Here is a 13,317-nt window from a genome sequence, read left to right as displayed (position 1 = left end):
TACATGAATCATAAATGCATTCTGTGTTCAGAATTGGGCCCCATCCCCAAGATATCTTATTATGGTGTGGAAATATTCCAAAATACAGAAAAATCCGATATCCAATCCAAATCCGATATCCAAAATATTTCTGGTCCCAAGCATTTTGGATATGGGAGACTCAACCTGTATATATATATCCTACTACTCACATTTGCTTAATTTTATATACATTTATTTTTTGTTTCTTAAAAGTCACAGAACAAAATAGTTTGACAATAATACAACTGCAGCAAAACTGCCGTTTTGTGTGGAAAAATTACAGTGAAAATTCAATTTAGAGACTTAAGTAAAAGTCTGTAGAAGCCAAAAACAGTTTCTTTCTTCCTTTCTTCCAAAGGGTGGCTTCCTTATTAAGGCGCTGTTTCTTTTCAACATTTAAACTGAAATCACGGAGTTATTGCAGTTCCATCACTCAGCATATGCTTAATTTCCTGTGCATCCTCACTAAACTACAGACTAGGGAAACTCAGAAATCCAGCTTGCTCTATTTTCTCACATACCAGGACAGGGAAAGAAGCAATATATAAGTCATATAGCAGATGTAAGCCATTAGTATTTTTTTTTTATGTTTTGTAGCAAAACGGCATAAGATGACCCACTTTTAACTTACACCAGGCCTATGTTTTCTTAATGCCTTCGTCAGTCTCTGAATGACAGTCTTTTTCTAGAACACCTTCGGTTTCGCTACTTAGCACCAAACCGAGAATAACTCAGAACAGAAGCTACTTTTATTTCAAGTGGCCACGAAAGATTCTGGTACAAAATAAATAAATCAACCCAAGCATGACACCACGAGGCCGGTTATTATGCCTGTTCAAAATGACTTTCTTTTGAATTATTTATTTTTTTTCTCACAGACTGATAAGATCTCTAGCTGCAGAATATTTTAAAAAGAAAACGTTTTCTACATGTGAAACAGACCTACTTGAAAATTCCCAGGGAGACGGTGAAAATAGCCTTATTCCACTTACTTGTAAACTTCATTGTAACTAAATATTGTATAATTCTGCTACTACAAATATACTTGCCATAATAAAACAGGCTGTTGAACATTAGTCAAAATTTTGATTGATAAGTAAATTTGCTACCTAAAATAGATTCCCAGACGACACACAGCACAAGTTTTGAAGCACAGAAGATCAGTTGTGTAATATACTTCTTTGTGAAGAATGATTTTATTTTGCAAAGATTTATTTGTATACCGCCATGATAAACATTGTCAGTTTTGTGAATAACATACACTCCTAATAAATAATATACATGATGTATAGTGACATATTGGGGGTTTGCTTGGGCCACGGAATTAAAAAAATATAATTTACACATTTTGTTCTGAATACATAAAATATTAGAAAAAATAGATATTTAATGACTTTGAGGCACCTGAGGAAAATACATTTCAAATGCACATATTTTCTTTGTGTCACTAAGTGGCATCCACTTAAGCTGGGTACACACTAGACGACATCATGAATGATCTGCCTGATTCCAATGGATTGGAACAACATATTGTTCAAATCTTCCAGTGTGTACGCAGTACATCGTTAACGATGCGTGCTCCCGCGGGACGCTAATGACATTGCTAGTCTGGGGATGTCGTTAACGATGCCATGCTGACGAACACAGCATGGCCCAGCTCCTCCCCCCGCCGCCGCTCCATCACAGCCGACATCGGCAGGTGTGTCTGCATGTCTGCACTTACCAATGTTGGCACCCTGCCGGGTCTCATCGCTACCGATATCGCCAGGTACACACATCATTTAGTGTGTACCTGGCTAAAGTGTTGATACTCAGCAATGCATGGATTTGCAAATTTAATGGACAGTAAGATTTTGTGCATATATGATTTATATTCTGGGTCATTCTTTTGTAAAAACTCTAATATTCAAACATGATCATGCTGTGTCTAAGTTAAATTAACCACTACCAAAAACGGCTTGTGGAACTGACAAAGAACACAAACAGTTAAAGCATTTGAGAAATCTATTATAAACTGTGGCTGGACAAACTAATGTTTAAAAAAAGAAAATGTGTCACTGTTTTTGGCAATAGCAGCACTACAGTGTACACTATACACAGAGAACTATTTGATGCATAGTTAAAACACCTTTTAAGACCACCCAAGCTACACTTAAGTAACAAGACACTACACATTAGTAATCCTGAGCACAGTCATTGTACTTTGTTTCACTGTCTTTACCTGTGAATTTTATCATTTGCTTTTTAGTATACATTTTATATTTCCTTTTTTCTAAATACATCTTCTCTCCTGTATTTGAGATGCAATTATTTATAACTATGATAGTCTAATAAATAATACACTTTTTAGAAATTAATTATATCTACCATAAAGATATAGTCTTTAAATGAAATACACTACATAGCTAAAGTCATTAGATAGATCTAATTTCCATTACAGTGTGTGTAAGAAGCAACTTAGGGGTCTATTCATGAAGCAGTGTAAATAGTGGAAAAATGAGCCAGTTTAGAAGTTGCGCATGGCAACCAATCAGCATTGAAGTAACATATATCAAGTGCATTATATAAAATTAAATACATAGCAGCTGATTGGTTGCCAAGGGTAACTTATCCAGTGGTTCACTTCTCCATTCTTTTCTATGCTTCATGAATAGACCCTATATTCTGAAGATTTCTGACGTGCTTCAGAGATTGGGGGCATTGAGAGGAAGGAGACATGGAGGTCTATTCGTGAAGCAGTGAAAAGAGTGGAGAAGTGAGCCAGTGAAGAAGTTGCCCATGGCAATCAATCAGCATTGAGGTAAAACTTATCAAGTGTATTCTATAAAATTATACATAGCAGATGATTGGTTGCTATGGGCAACTTCTCCACTGGCTCACTTCACTTTTTTCACTGCTTCATAAATAGACCCCATGGTGTGAACTGTGAAGGCATACTAGACCTACACGTACGCATTATCAACTTCACAAAGTCTGAACTAAAATTTGCAAAACCCAGTTCAGTCTGGTAACAGTGTGGTATAGGTATAATTCCCCAACTGCAACCCCCTCTCCCCCTCGCCAGTACCCCCAACAAGAAAATGAATATTACATTTGCAGCATTGGTGGCATAGTGGTTAGCAGAACTGCCTTTCAGCTCTGAGGTCTTGGGTTTGATTCCCATCAAGAGAATGTACAAAATAAGTACAAAACAATACAAAAAACATAGGGCCTGATTCTGAGTTTGGAATAATGTAACTAAGAGCAATTAACTTTGCCTTGGTTAAACCCTATTGCACTGAAGTGTGTGGGGGGGGGGGCATATGTAACATGTGCAGAGAGCTTTAGATTTGGGTGCGGTGTTTACAAAATGAAATATAAATTACAGTGTAAAAAGAAAAGCTTTCCACTGTTTGTGGTCTACATGCAAAGGCAGCCAGTATTTACACTGCGTGCAAAAAAATGATGTTTTGCATTGCAACATGGTTTGTCCAGGAGGTACACTGTTAGTTAAGACACCCGACACTAGCAGAGTCACATGGAAATTGGCATGCCAAGAGGGACTGTTTGGCGCAACTGCAGAAGTACCTGCATATTTTGTCCAACTGAATTTCTTTTGCACAGTATCTATAAATTATTCTGATAGTAAAGATCCATATCAGACAAATGAAGGGTATGTTTAACAATTATTCAGTCCTCATTCTTAACCACACTACATATGATAAGGAACAAATCCTTGTTAAACATCACTGCCCAGCCCTAACCAGGCTGATTTGCTGTACAACCTAAACACCCCTGCCACCATTGTCAGCACACAGTGAATCAAACACCAACCATGACAGTTCAAATTGACCAGATTCCTCATAAAATGCTCCTGCACAGCCGAATACCTGTGGCGGAAGTTAAGCTCTCTGGCTGACTTTCTTCATTTCAAATGTATTCTCTCTTGCTGGCTTTAAAGGCCCTCATGCACCCACAATTCTCCAAATGCCCCCTATACCCCCCCCCCCCCACACACACACACACACACACACACACACACACACACACACACACACACACCTGGTCCTTTGCCACCTTAAACTTCCTTTTCTGCCTGATCTCTCTTATCTCCTCCATCCCTTACCTTGCCTTATACTTCACCTCTTTTTTCACCTCCAAAATAGAACCTTCCCAGCAGGAAATCTTCTTTTGTCTGGCACTAACAGTTCTTTTGTTCTTCATTACCATCTTTATGCTGATGAAACTCAACTTACCTGTCCTTCCCTAACCTCACCCCTTCCCTCCTGCAGTCCACTACCTGGGTGTCACCCTTGATTCCACTCTCCCATTCACTCCCAACATTCAGTCTCTTGCTCTATTCTATCAGTTCCATAGCTGTAACATCACCATAATATGCTCCTCCTTTTCCTTTATGCCACCATAACATTTGTCCCTTATCTTATTATTTCTCATCTCAACAATTCCAACCTTCTCTCTGGTCTTCCCCTCAATGGATTCTCTCCTCTGTGTGTTGGTATCGAAATCCGAGCAGTTACTATCTCGACCGTCAGAATGCTGACAGCGGCATCTTAAAAGATCCCGGTAAGTAATTTAACCATACCTCTACCCCCAAACTACCCCTCTGGAAGCCTAAACCTTATCTCCTTCCATTCCCCCGCAGTCTAACCCTAAGCTGCCCCTACTGCCTTACGCTAATCCCAGTACTTATGCTGGATTCCTGACCACCTCCCTCCTCTCCTTTATCTCTTTAATACTGCTGCTGTCATGTTGTCTCTTCCTCCTCTCTCTGCCAGTTTCTCTAATGGATCCCTTGTACTGTATCTCCCAATATCCACACTTCCTTAATTTCCCTTTTAGTACGTAAGCTCTCGCAAACCAGGGCCCCCCCCAATTATTGTTTTTCTCCCCTTAGATCTAATCTCAATATATGTTAATAATACAGTATGCCTACATTTAAATTAAGTCAATTTGTTATTTTGTTACTTAATTTCTCTTGTTTTGTATCTTTGCGCCTTACATTCCTGTGGAAACTTAATGGTGCTCTTTATATAGAGAAAAAAAATGTGAATACCACACACCCAAAAAATTTAGGATGCTACAGTGACGATGGAAGGAGTGTCACCCACACTCAAAAGATACTTCATCTATATTGTATCTTTCATGTTGTCTACCATTATTAGTAGACCATAATATTTGGTAGGAGTCCATTTTCTAAGTGTTATGTATCCTGTTCTGTTGTGTTTTTAATAAATCTGTGATATTGTTTTACAGTATGGAGAGTCCGCTTTCTGGTGCAGTATTTGTCTGCTTTTCATTTGTAGACAATATAATTTGGTATGATTTTCTTGTATATTCACCAATTAAGTATATTGAAGTATCGGAATTACACTATGGCTGTTTATTTGTCCTTCTCTCGAGGTATAGAAATTCATCACTTCAAGAGGGTCATCATTGGATAATCATTTAAGATTCAACCCTCAGAGGAAGGACTGTACCATTTAGTAAGTATTGGGTTGTGTGCGCTACTGTGTGGTGGTTCCCTTTTTGCACAAACTCTTTATATAGAGGCTAATAAAAACAAGAAGAAGAACATGAAACACATCGAGCATGACAGTGGTTTATCTAAGCATCCAATGTGTGCGATAATTTGAGTGTTGAAAGGAAAGACACTACAGTCTCCTACATGCCCATTTAAATAATCCATTATGCTAAAACAATTCTAATCGATGCATATTTTATCCATAGGTACAGAAGGTGCATCATTGTGACTATACTGAAGCACTTAGATTTGCTCACCCATGGTCCTATAGGCCTAATTCAGAGATTTACATACATTTGATATTTACATAAATCACCAACGTTTTTTGATCTGTGCATGATGCAGTATCCGCACTGCACATGTACAGATCTGTTTTTGTGATATCGTTCACAGTGCTCTAAAAGCCACAGCACTATTGTCATGCTGCTGGCATTCTGGGGCGGTGACATGAAGCGTTCCAAAATACGGGCCTGGCTTCTGGGCATGCAGAGTTGTATCCTTGGACACAGTTTCACTAGCCGTGGCAGCGTAATTTTGCCGGACATCCTGAGTAACCTGAGGGTTACTCAGATATCCATAGCTCAGGCAGTTGATCCAATTCTGTGTCTTTGAATGCTACAGCGAATCACAGAAGCAAGCAGATGGCATATTTTTACTTAAGATGCCTCCTGCCACTTCTGCATAATTTCACAGTGGCTGTGCCATGAGAGTCCACCTCTGAATTAGCCCATTCTGCATAGATCAGAAGATAAGGCACACAAACCATTTTCAGACTTCTGGGATGTCATTAAATCACTTGCTTAGAACTTTAAAAGAAAAAACAAAGGGAGCACAGACATAGGGGTATAGTTACTAAAGTGCGGGGTTCTTTTAGAAGTGGAGATGTTGCCCAAAGCAACCAATCAGATTCTATCTATTATTTTCTAGAAGGTGCTAGATACATGTTACGTAGAATCTGATTGGTTGCTATGGGCAACATCTCCATTTAAAAAAAAACCGCACTTTAGTAAATATACCCCATAGTGTCTGAGTCTTTTGGTGGTCGCCCATCTGTGACGGGCAGGTGCTTTTTCTCTATCCGAGTATGGCCTCTTATCTCAGCGGTTAGGCATCTCTGTACGTAATCGCTTTCTACAAACACAACTACTAAGCCACCTTCCTGTCATCGACTAGGAACACCCAATACATTTTCAAGACATTTCTAAACCTGTGCATCTCCCGGACTTCGTGTGTACACTATCTGGGCGTATGTGCAATGTGGCTTAGACGCATTAGCAGTACAAAACAATTGCACCACTGCATCCCACATCGGCACTGCATGCGACTCAAACCCAGTGCCTGCAGTCAATAGTGAAAATAACTAACGGTAGACAAATGGATGCTCTTTATTTCCTTGTTGCAACCTGAGACATGGAACACCCTGTAATACATTCATTTATAAGAGAACTTTGCCCTCAGATTGTGGAAGATAGGGTTAGTGCAGGTTTTCGATGCCAGTTCTTGGACGTAAATCGAATCATAGGGACCATAGGAAAGAACGTGGAGAGGATAATGTTTGTCTTTAATTTATATTGCACTGAACTGAACATATGTTTAACATTCAGCTGTAGTGTTTTAGTGTTAGCAGTCTCTCAGTGTGGTCCATTTGGTACTCAAGATAGGTAATAAATGAAGAGGAAACCCACTGGCAGGACTCCAAGGTGTAAGTATAGCAGTAAATTTATTTAGAAACACACCAAATCATCACTTCCAAGTTTGGGAGGAAGTCTGAGTGAGTCAGTTTATTTCTAAATAAATCTACTTCATTATTTACACCGTGGATTACAGCCTGTTAAAGTGACATTATGTGGCATATTTAGAAAAGCAATTTTAGAAGAAATTCCTGTAATACAGCCATATCGGGGGGATACAAGCAAAAATTAAGCATCCCCAGATTGCATAAAGGGGGTTCTCCGATTTCTGCGGTTTTCCCTCCATTTTTTATCATAAAAGCAGTTGTTACAGGTTTCTATGGAGGCTGCTAATTTGTAAAAAAAATTGTATTATGGTATTTGCCCCATTGTCAGACAGCCTATGGGCTACATGACCACATTTATTATGGAGCATTTTGTATTGGTGCATGTGCAGCCTGATGATCATGCATGCGCATTTCGCTCACCGGGTCTGTACCCATAAGCACAGTGATAGTGGTAGTGGTACTTGCAGGGGGTGGGTTCTGAGTGTCCAGAAACCCCCTTATGCACCTAATATGTTTTTTTATTACACACTGCAGTCCTGTGGTCCCACTCCCTCGTGGCATTTGCTGCGATTCATGGGTAAATGGGAAGGGGGTGGAACCAATATGAGGTTATTCCATTCTTATTGAGTCATTTTGTCCCCTCACGATAGACCCACAAATCATGCCATTTTGTCACATGAGGGAGGGGCCTAAGGACATGGGGCCTAATTCAGACCTGATCGCTAGGGTGCGTTTTTTGCATCCCTGTGATCAGGTAGTTGCCGCCTACAGGGGAAGGGGGAAATCGCTGAGCAGAGGTGCGATTGCATGCGCAGGAGAGCTCAGTCTCTGCACAGCCCAGGACTTACTCTTCCAATGCGATGATCAGGGCCGGAGCTGACATCAGAATCCCTCCCTCCAAATGCCTGGTCCATCCTGCGTTGCTCTGGACACTCCTTAAAAACAGTCAGTTGCCACCCACAAACAGCCTCTTCCTGTCAGTCACCTTGCGATCACTTTTCTCGCACATTCCATCGCTGCCCGCCGATCCCTGTCGGTGCGGATCGGCACGCCTGTGCATTGTGGTGCATACCCATGCGCACTTCAGACCTGATCGCTGGCTGTATGAAAACGCAGCCTAGCGATCAGGTCTGAATTAGGCCCATGGTGTCTTGTCCTGCTGCAATCTACAATTTGCAGCATGGGACATGTGTGCTGGATGTGTGTGTGTGTGTGTGTGTGTGTGTGTGTGTGTGTGTGTGTGTGTGTGTGTGTGTGTGTGTGAGAGAGAGTAGTGTATGTGTGAGATGTGTGTGTATGTATCTGTGCTAAATATATATATATATATATATATATATAACAGAAATATATACACATGGAACTATCTTCTTGCTTCGAACTCTTTGTAGGAATGAGCTTTATTGGAGCAGGTGTCCCTCCAAGAGAAGTATTGTAAATTCAAGTGATATATTAATTATGTTATCTCAACTGCTTTAATAGTGGGGAGTGTGATAAATATTTCCTTTAGTGTCTTTTATACGGTTCAGTATACTTACACTTATATTATTTTAGTATAGAAATGTGGCCAGACCATTTTTGGTGGTTCTGGCTCTAATTCATCATCCGGTTTTGGTTCAGGTTTTGATTTTGGATCTCGGTCGTAGCCGGTTTTGGTTTTGGATTTTTCCCAAAAATTTACCAGAAAAGCTAAATTCACATAATTTGATCCTTTTATGTTCCTACAGTATTATTAACCTCAATAACATTCATTTCCACTCATTTCCTGTAAATTTTGACCACGTCACAGCTCACAATATTGTTTTCATCTGCTTTAGGCAAGAGCTGCAGCAGACTTGCTTGTTACTAAGCAACAGAGCAGCGGCACAAACACACGTCAGTTTATAACACATCTAAGAAACATTGCCACACAGTAGTGGCAGAAATGGAAAAAAAAGTGGTGCAAGATGGAATCATCCTTGGCCCCTGTCACCCTTATGTTGTATATTAAAAAGGACATGCACAGTTTAACAAACCAAGCACTGCAGGGACAGGTACTGACACTTTATAACTGAAGAGCTTTGTTTTTTTTGGGATCCCACAATACCAAGTACCAATGGGCTTAAGGCAGCTCTGCTAACAGCTCTGCAGTGGCAAGATGTCATCATCACTACCATCCTCATCCTCACCCTCATCAATGTACATCATCCTCACACAGTATTAATTCATCCCCGCTGGAATACGCCTTTACAGAAATCTCTGTACTTTGACGTGATTGCTGGTAAAGGTCTTCCTCATGGAATTTGTAGTTCATTTTAATGAACATCATCTTTTCCACATTTTGAGAAAGTAGCCTCCTACGCCAATCGCTGATAAGGTTCCCGACTCTGCGGAAAAATCTTTCTGAGAAGACACTGGAGGGTGAGCAGTTTAAGTTAGTTTGTACAAGGGCCTTCAAATTGCCTTTTTTTTCTTTATAGAAGTCAAAGGGACTCTAACATGTATAATTGTACGGTGTCATGAAAATAATCTTCCACCATCAATTGTATGGTGACCATATCAGATGGAGTTACGATAGAGGTGTCACTAATTTTAGATCCGACCAGATGTCAAAAAGTTGTGTTGACTCCGCTGCATCATTACTGGGTCTTTGGGGAAAGCTGAGTTCAGGGCAAATTGAACTGTTCTTGCAAGCACTGCACTGTCCTGCATGCTGCGGCTGAATGCCGAAAATGTCCCAAACTTTTTTGGGGCCATAGGCTGCATCTTCTGCATGCCCCTGTCATTTAAAAAAGTCAAACACTGAATCATCAAGTTGATTGTGTGAGCAAAACATGGGATGTGTTGGAATTCACCCAGCTGTAATGCTTTCACAATATTTGTGGCATTATCACAAATCCTGAGGAGAGTCCAAGTGGGGTTAGCCATTTTTGCTATGACATCCCTTAGTTTTTCTAAGAGGTTGTCAGTGGTATGCCTCTTAGTGAAGGCAGTGATGCACAGAGTAGCCTGCCTCTCTGTTGCTGCAACTGTTGACACTGTTAGATACTGTTGCTGCTGCTGAAAGTGATTCTCCCACTCAACTGTAACAGTCATGTAATCTTTAGTTTGACCACTACTGCTTGTCCACATGTCTGTGGTTAAGTGGACAGTGTGTACAATGGCATTTTGAGGCCAGTCGTTATGGTTTTTTAACGTCCTGGTACAGCCAACAAATGGCTTGTCGGGTAAAATGGAACCGAGCTGTAATTTGGTACCGAGGACACAGGACCTCAATTAACTGTGTAAAAACCCACTGCATTTATGGCGAATAATAGATGCAGATCTAATACTAGCATAGCCATGATGGTGTCAGTGATCTGCTGTGTGACTGGGTGAAAACAAAGTATTGCTTCACAGTGAATTGTTTTTTTTTATTTTTTTTTAAATACTAGTCTTCTTGGTCCCCTTCTAGGATGAAGATCCATCCCCAACAGCAGCAGCAGGCCTAGCACTGAAGGATTCTTCTGAGGGATCCTGGATAGAGGAGGAGTCACCTAGCCTTTACAATTTGGATGGACTACCTCTGATCATTGCTAAGGATATTGAGAATGAAGGTGTTGGCAGTGAAGATTGCAGGGGCTGGGATTTAGTTGAGATAAGGGGTATTTTTAGCACCAGTTTCTGATTTTGTCAAAAACTTTCCATGAGCTTGTTACAAATGACATAACAGGGAGGAGGTTCCTAGATGGTAAACTTCCCTTCCTCTACTTACTGTAGTTTTACAAAGGCTACAGATGGCTAGTCAATTGTCAGGATTTTGGTAAAAATAATTCTACATACACTGTAAGAGGTGGATTTGTTTGTCCTATGCCCAGGCATTACAATGGTCTTCTTCCTCTCATGACCAAGAGCTGCTTCCACTAGTGCCTGACTTACACAAACAACATCCTCATCCTCAACATCCTCATTAGCACTGGCATCTAGTACACAAATATCCCCCTCATTCTCTTGCAGTTCCATGGTGGCATCTTCAATTTCTATGTCATCAGCTATACTTCTGTTGCTCATCGCCAAATTTGCAGAGGGTGCAGAAATGGTGGAAGGTGGGTTCTCTACAAGTAATATATCAGAGAGGTAGGGCTCTTATATAGCACTCATGGACACACTTAGACTGTTCTTAGGGACTTCTAGCTTTTCTGAATGCACAGTTTGTTCTACTGCCTTAGTGATTTTATTTTTTTACACCTCTCTTAGATTCTGAGTAAAAAAGGTCTGCATCATCATGGGAGGCAGTCTATGTCTCATTGACAGTTGCAGAACCACCAGTAATAAAAAAAGGCCTGAGCTTTTCCTTGCCACTGCATATGGTAAATGACATGTTGCCAATTTTATGTTTTTCTGCCCTACATTTTCCTTTTAGTAGAGGTATTTTTTTCTTTGCCACTGTCTGTTTTTTTTTTTTTTTAGTTGCCCTGATAGCGCTGGCAACCCCAGAAGATTTCCGGACATACTACTGACTGATTCCCCAAGGACAGTCGTGCAGCATGCATGGTGCCTAGGAATCAGCATACTCTATTATGGAGTTTAGCCCATCCCCCGGACACCTATTGGCTGCGGGCGGGCTTAGCTGTAAAATGGCTTATGCTGATTGCGGTGCCCGGGAATAAGCTCTGAGGCTGGCGCTCCCTGCGGGCGATGTCCACGGGTGATCGTCAGGTGATTATCTCACCCTGCCCCTTCACTGGCCCCCCTGTACCTTCCCCCCTGCTCCCACTTCAATTTAAAAACATCCCCCCAGGATGTGGTGTTTTTAAATTGAAAACTTGCCACTAAAGGGGTTAAACCATCTATACCCTTGGGCATTGGCTTTAGATGACATTGAAGAACTAGTATTGTCATTGTGACTGGTTGCAGCAGCTGCAGTGCTGCTCTTCTCTTGACTGATCATCGTGATCCGTATTGTTGAACACACTCAAGTTGTACAAAATAAACTACAGTTTAATAGTATTATTTATTTACTTGAACCTTTTTATTGAAAATCACCACTCACTGTGGAGTCACAGTACTTAGTTATTATGGATATGCAGTGGGGTACAGACTGTGAAGTCACAGTACTTATATGTTATGGATATGCAATGGGGTATGGCCTGTGAAGTCACAGTACTTGTATGTTATGGATACACAGTAATCACAGTACTTGTATTATAGATACACAGTGGAGTACAATGCAAAAGAAAAACAATTTTTTGTAACTTTTTTATTAGCTTTTTAATTTGTTTGAACATTTTTTTTCATTCGCAGTGACACTGCGTAGTCACACCACTTATGTGAGGGAACAGCCTGCAAAGTCACAGAACTTGTATGCTATGTATAGACAGTATTCACAATACTTGTATGTTGTGGATACACAGTAGTCACAGCACTTGTATGTTATGTATACACAGTGGGCTGTGGCCTGCAAAGTCACAGTAGTAGTATGTTATTGATATGTAGTGGTGTACAGCCTGCAAAGTCACAGTATGTGTATCTTATGGATACACAGTGGGGTACGGCCTGCAATGTCACAGCACTTGTATGTTATGGATAGACAGTAGTCATAGTACTTGTATGTTATGGATACACAGTTGGGTACAGCCTGCAAAGTCACAGTGCTTGTACAGTATGTTATGGATACACAGTGAGGTACTGCAAAGAAAACATTATTTTTCACTTATTCAATTGTTTTACTTTTTTTTATTCTGTTTTCAGCTTTTATTTTTTTATTCTTTTTTCCTTTTCTTGACTTTTTTTAAGTTTACTTACTATTTTTACTTTTTGAACTTTTTTTTAACACTGGAGCAGATGGAACTGGACAGGTGCGTCATTAGCACTGGAGCAGATAAACACAGGACATGTGCATCAGCACTGGAGCAGATGAACACTGGTCAGGTGCATTGTTAGCACTGGAGTGGATAAACACAGGACATGTGCATCATCAGCACTGGAGTGGATGGACAATGGACAGGTGCATTTGTCAGAACGAGCAGATGGACACTGGACAGGGGCGTTATCAGCAATAGAGCAGATGGACACTGGACAG

At 40.6% G+C, this 13,317-nt stretch overlaps 1 long non-coding RNA gene across 5 annotated transcripts in view; it reads left to right on the top strand.

The window, feature by feature from the left end:
* Positions 1 to 12,449, top strand: part of LOC134910369 (uncharacterized) — a 237,037-nt gene extending 224,588 nt beyond the window's left edge. For 4 of the 5 annotated variants that reach the window (XR_010176176.1, XR_010176175.1, XR_010176173.1 and 1 more), the window contains 4 exons: positions 4,535 to 4,584; positions 5,275 to 5,337; positions 5,428 to 5,504; positions 10,711 to 12,449. This is a non-coding gene — a long non-coding RNA (uncharacterized LOC134910369). Of the gene's footprint in view, positions 1 to 4,534; positions 4,585 to 5,274; positions 5,338 to 5,421; positions 5,505 to 10,710 lie in introns of all 5 variants that reach the window. The other variant, XR_010176174.1, reaches the window with a different exon arrangement.
* The last annotated feature ends 868 nt before the right edge of the window (positions 12,450 to 13,317 follow it).

The sequence above is a fragment of the Pseudophryne corroboree genome, chromosome 4 (assembly GCF_028390025.1).
Source record: "Pseudophryne corroboree isolate aPseCor3 chromosome 4, aPseCor3.hap2, whole genome shotgun sequence".
Classification (NCBI taxonomy): Eukaryota; Metazoa; Chordata; class Amphibia; order Anura; family Myobatrachidae; genus Pseudophryne; species Pseudophryne corroboree.
This window is presented reverse-complemented; position numbering and strand designations above follow the sequence as displayed.